The sequence below is a fragment of the Octopus bimaculoides genome, chromosome 5, assembly GCF_046866305.1.
Source record: "Octopus bimaculoides isolate indiv1 chromosome 5, ASM4686630v1, whole genome shotgun sequence".
NCBI classification, from domain to species: domain Eukaryota; kingdom Metazoa; phylum Mollusca; class Cephalopoda; order Octopoda; family Octopodidae; genus Octopus; species Octopus bimaculoides.
The window spans coordinates 69,396,612-69,402,722 of NC_142932.1; the positions used below are offsets into that span (position 1 = coordinate 69,396,612).

Sequence of the window (6,111 nt, forward strand, 5' to 3'; positions counted from 1 at the left end):
CCCTGATCAATTTGGATCAATCCAAAGCTTTCGATAGGGTAGACCATCGATACTTGGAGGCCGTCCTCGAAGCGGCCGGCTTCGGTCCCGTTTTCCGCGGCTGGATGGCTGCCTTGTACACAGGCATCCGTTCGGTTGTTCGCGTCAATGGACGTCTATCGGGACCCTTCGACATTGCACGTTCGGTTCGTCAGGGATGCCCCCTGTCACCGCTCCTGTACGTATTGACTCTCGAGCCACTACTGCGGAAGCTGGCGACGCTGAGGGGCATCCCGCGAGAACTGGGGTGCGGGACGAGCGTGTCGGCATACGCGGACGACGTCACCGTCATAGCGTCTAGCCACGAGCACATCGAGCTTGTCGGCGAGACGCTGAAAGTCTACGAAGCGGTGACGGGAGCGAAAATCAACCAGGATAAGTCGGTGGGTTTGCTACTCGGCACCTGGAGAAGCAAGCCCATACCGTCCGGCAGCGTCTCAGTAGTGGGACGCTGGACGGACGGTCCGGTCAAGTTGCTCGGAGTCTGGTTCGGTCCGGACCTGCAAACGGAGAAGAACTGGGGCGAGATAACGAGTAGGGTGGCCACTCACTGCCGGCAATGGTCCGAGAGGAAGCTGTCCCTAAAAGGTCGGGTTGAGGTGGCGAACGCGTACATCGCGTCCGTCATCGAATACCGCCTGACCGTCGTGCCTTGTCCCGATCGCGCCATCACCGAAATGGAGCGCATCCTCTTCCGCTTTTTGTGGAAAGGAAGCGTTCCGATGGTGAGGCGATCCGTTTGTTGCCAACACCCGCTGAAAGGAGGGCTGGGCATGCCGTGGTTGATGATGCGCAGACATGCGCTGAGACTGCGACACCTCCGGCTCTACGTAGACGACGGTGAGCAGGTGTGGTCGCCGTTTGTGCGACGCGCTTTCCCGCAGCTCGTCTCCATGACCGAGCTGCAGTCGTGGATCAAAAAGAGGTCGAGGAATGGCGAATGGCACCGTGAGTGTCGCGTTGCTCTGCAACAACTTTGCCGTCCCGGGTCGACCTTGAGCGGCTGCATCACAACGAAGTCATTCTATAGGGGATTAGTGGAGGGCAGGTACGACGACGATCTCGGGGCGAACCTGGGCGTCGACGAGGAATACCTGACCCGCCTGTTCAGGACGACTTTCGGGCCGGGACCTATGGACAACTTCCAGAGATCCCTGGCCTGGCAGTGTTACCGAGAGGCGTTACCCGTTCGGGATAAGCTCTATAGACACGGCTCGCGAAATGCGGGGCCGACCTGCCCGAGATGCGGTCAGAGCGATGAAACCGTTCTGCACGCACTCGTGCAGTGTCCAACCATTTCGGAGCTGTGGGCTTATGTCGAACGACTGCTGTCACGTGTGGGACGAGTCGGTTTATCAACCGAGTCTATCGTCAATATCGTCACGCCTCCTTCCTTTAAACGGGAAGGAAGAGCTGTATTTATCGTACTTGTGGCTATGGCGAAAGAATGCATCTGGTGGACGCGTCTGAAAGGATTAGAGACAAATACTTTCCTCTCTGGTCAATCTCTCATCAACTTTTTCAAGTATCACTTGAAAAGGAAGGTGAGAGTAGAGAGGCAAGTGTTGTCTAGCAAATGTTTCGAAAAAAGATGGATACATGTAGCAAGAATGGCACGTATAAATGACGAAGCCACCTTGACCATGATTCTATAAAACGTTTTTAAATTTTGTAAACAGAGTTACTTACGTTTCTTGCATAAAGAAAAGAAATTTTATTTAACAAACTGTGACACTAAGGACCGAGGTTACCGTGGTCTTTTCGTAGGTTTTTCTTTCCACGGATAACCTCCCCATTTATTGGGAATTTTCTGTATTATTTCGTATTTTTTGTAAATACCCCAAACGTTTTGCGATGTTTTTTTTCATCGTTGTCCGCACTTTTGCTTTTTTCTGCTTTGTTTTCGCCCCCCTCGAAAAGAAAAACTCTACATTTGTATTTTGTCCCCTCTATGTTGAGCCCTGTGTGGCTAATAAAGAAACATATCTATCTATCTATCTCTACATACACACGCACGCACACACACACGCACATACGCACGCACAGACACACACACACACACACACACACACACACACACACACACACACACACACCACACACACACACACATACAGAGCAACCTCAGTTCTCGAACAACGTTGTCGAACCGAGTCGAACCGAATCGAACCGAGTTAACCTGAATGGACCGCCGTGTCGTATACATTCGCGTGTTGTGTTGTTTCTAATTTTATTGTACTGGGCCTCTTTTACTCTTCGTTAGCCCTTAGTCATGACTCCAAAGAAAGCTAGCAGTGATACTGATAACGGAAAAAGATAAGTTGAAAGAAAAACAATTGCGGTAAAGAAAGAAATCATCGAAAATACGAAAATGGCGTTCGTGTGTCAGATCTTGCTGTGCAGTATGGTATACCTAAATCGACAATATCTATTATTCTAAAAAATAGGGAAGTGATAAAAGCAGCTGATGTTGCAAAAGGATTGACTGTTATTAATAAACAAAGACCAAAGAAACTCGAAGAAGTGGAAAAGTTATTTCTTATTTTTATAAATGAGAAACAATTAGCAGGTAACAGTATCAGCGAAACATTTATTTGTAAGAAAGCATAAGAAATTTATAAGGATCTAGCCAAGAAAACCCTTGGTACAAGTGCTGAAAGTGATACTTTTAAATTCAAAGCTAGCAGAGGCTGGTTCGAGAAATTTAAGAAGAGAAGTGAAATACACAGTGTAATTAGACATGGAGAGGCGGCGAGTTCAAACAAGGAAGCGGCTGAGAAATTTGTGATTGAGTTTAGTGACTTGATAAAGGAAGGAAGTTATCTCCCCCAACAGATATTTAACGGGGATGAAACAGGATTATTTTGGGAACGAATGCCAAATAGGACCTATATTACTAAGGAGGAAAAAGGGATGCCAGGGCACAAGTCAATGAAAGATAAACTCTCTGTTTTGTTATGCAGCAACGCAAGTGGCAATTTGAAGGTCAAGCCATTGCTTGTTTACCATTCCGATAATCTGAAGGTTTTCAAAAGAAACAATGTGATGAAGAGTAAATTGCCTGTTATGTGGCAAGCTAATACGAAGGCTTGGGTAACCAGACAATTTTTTATTGCGTATATTCATGAAGTTTTTGCCCCGAGTATAAAGAAATATCTGTAAGAAAAAACTTGCCACTGAAATACCTTCTCGTGTTAGACAATGCTTCCGCTCACCCTCCAGGTTTGGAGGATAACTTAGTTGAAGAGTTTGACTTTATTCATTCAAATACCTGCCACCTAATACAACTCCTCTAATACAACCAATGGACCAACAGGTCATTGCAAACTTTAAGAAACTTTACACAAAAGCCCTGCTTCGAAAGTGTTTTCAAGTCACTAATGACAGTTAATTCTCAGAGAATTTTGGAAATATCATTTCAATATCCTGAATTGTGTTAATCTTATTGATAATGCATGAAAGCAAGTGAGTTTCAGAACCATCAGTTCAGCATAAAGGAAACATTAACCAGACTGTGTACCAGAACGTGACTTTGAAAGGTTTGAGACAGCTACAAGTACTGCTGCTGTCGAGGAAATTGCTATTGTTGATGAGATTGTCTCTATGGGAAAAACTATGGGCTTGGATGTCGACAGTGAAGATACTGAAGAGCTGGTGGAAGATCACGTACTGAGATTACCACTGCAGAGCACGTATACCTTCAAAATGAACAGCAAAAGACTTTGGCTGAGGAAATGTCTTCTGAGGAGAAAGAAGGAAAGGAGGGTGTCCTAAGTTTTTTTAATCAAAGACATTTGTGCTAAATAAGGTGATGTGCAAAGTTTTGTGGAAAAATATCACTCTGATACAGTGGTAGCAAATAGAGCAGTAAACCTTTTCAATAATAATATCATGTCTCATTTAAGGGACATTTTACAACGCAAGCAAAAACGACTAACATTGGACAGGTTTTTACTGAAAGCCAAAAGAAAAGAAAACCCAGAGAAAGATTTACTTGAGCCAGAGACAGAGAAGGGAAGAAACCCCTGAAAGTCAGTTACCAGAAGTTTTTATGGAAGGGGACTCCCCTTCTAAGAAATAACACACTTTTGTGTGTTATTTACAGTTTGAATAAACGTTTTTATAATAAAATATATAGTGTAAGCATATAAATAAGCATTCATCTGGTGCTTGGAAACGAATTAATGTCTTTTACATTAATTGGAATGGGGGGAAAATGATTCGGTTCTCGAACAGACTTTCAGAACAAATTATGGTCGAGAACCGAGGTTGCACTGTGTTCCCCAAAGTATATATACACATTGAATTATTTTTTTAAAAGTCAGAATTTATTTAAATACATATTTCATTTTCAAAATGTAATAGAATCGACAGCCAGACTTTAATTTATCTATAAACGTCTGTTTTCAAACTGATGACCGTTCTGGTCCAGATACTCCATCAGAACAGTCATCGCAAACATCAAGAAACCTTTCTTTCGGTATTTGTACGCATTCTCACTCAATAACTGCTATCAGTTCATCGACTGTTGCTGGCCTTATACCGTAAATTTTATCTTTTAAGTATCCCCATTTAGAAACGTTTTGTAATGTGAGATCTGTTGGATATCCTCAGGAAATAAAACTACTCATCGCAGTAAGTTCAAGGAAATGAGACCAGTATTAAAACAATAAAACAAGAATATTCCAATTAATCGTTTTGACGATAAGCCGCTCCATGCTGTATCTTCAGGGAAATTAACGACGTTCCTCCGTAAGATACGGATTCTCTGATTCCCGGTAGGTGCAACTGTGGTGTTAATCGAATCCTTTAATATATATGTAGTCTTATCACTCCAAATGATTGTTGCTGGAAAGTGTGCATCTGCTACACATCTTACTAAATGCCAATCGCAATACTCCGCTATTCGTCCCAGAACAGCAATGAGAGCAGGGATTACGCTTGAAAGATTGAAATGTAATTTTTCGAATGACAGTAAAACAAGTAGTAAAATATTATGTGTGTGTATATATGTGTGTGTGTGCGTGTGTTTGTTTGTGTGTGTGTGTGTGTGTGTGTGTGTATGTGTGCATGAGTGTATGCTTACGTGTTTGTATGTATATGTATTTATGTATATATAAAATATACTCATCTATGTATATATGTATTAATATATATTATACACACACATATATGTGTGTGTGTGTGTGTGTGTGTGGCTGTGTGATACGAAGCTTGCTTCCCAACCACATAGTTCCGGGTTCAGTCACACTGCGTAGCACCTTGGGTAAGTCTTCTGTTATAGCCTCAGGCTGACCAAAGCCTTGTGAGTAGATTTGGTAGACTAAAACTGAAAGAAGACCGTCGTATATATATATTGCAAAAAGCAACACAAATCGCAAAGCAGACTGCTAATAAATGCGAAGCTTTACGAAACAACCACGAAACTAACGGTTACAAAATGTGGACGCCCAAACTGTTGATCCCGCCCCAACTTACTTGAAGGCTTGAATTTCCTTTTCAAACAAGGAGAGACGTTCACAATTAAAACTAGTTTCACTTGTACCTCTGAGTACCTAATTTATGTAATAACCCGCTCGGGTTGTGGACACAACTATATTGGACAGACGAGTATGGTCTTGAAACGGAGAACCACTCTACATAATGAGCAAATCCGTTTCCTGCAATACAGCGAAATTCCTCTCAGTGAATATATAGAAAAATGTGCAGAGAATATCAAACCAAATTTCACAGTCTTCCCCTTCTACCAGTGCAAAGACACAATTTCTCCACAAGAATGTTTAAATAAACTTTTTTCATCGAAAAATACAGAGCACGTCTTAATATGCATGCATAACCAACTTTTTTCTTACATATTTCAATTCACGATTACATCACTATACATAAATCCCCTAAGTTTTTCGAAACTTTTTTGTGTGTACACACACACACACACACACACACACACACACACACACACACACACACACACACACACACACATATATATATATATATATATATTCCCCTGCCCTTACCGAAAGCTGAACAGTTATCTCCCTTGCCCACAACAATAACAATAATAGTGATAAC

At 42.6% G+C, this 6,111-nt stretch overlaps 1 pseudogene; it reads left to right on the forward strand.

Annotated features, from left to right (window-relative positions):
- Positions 1-2,913: 2,913 nt before the first annotated feature.
- On the forward strand, positions 2,914-4,037 carry LOC149135585 (uncharacterized; annotated as a pseudogene).
- The last annotated feature ends 2,074 nt before the right edge of the window (positions 4,038-6,111 follow it).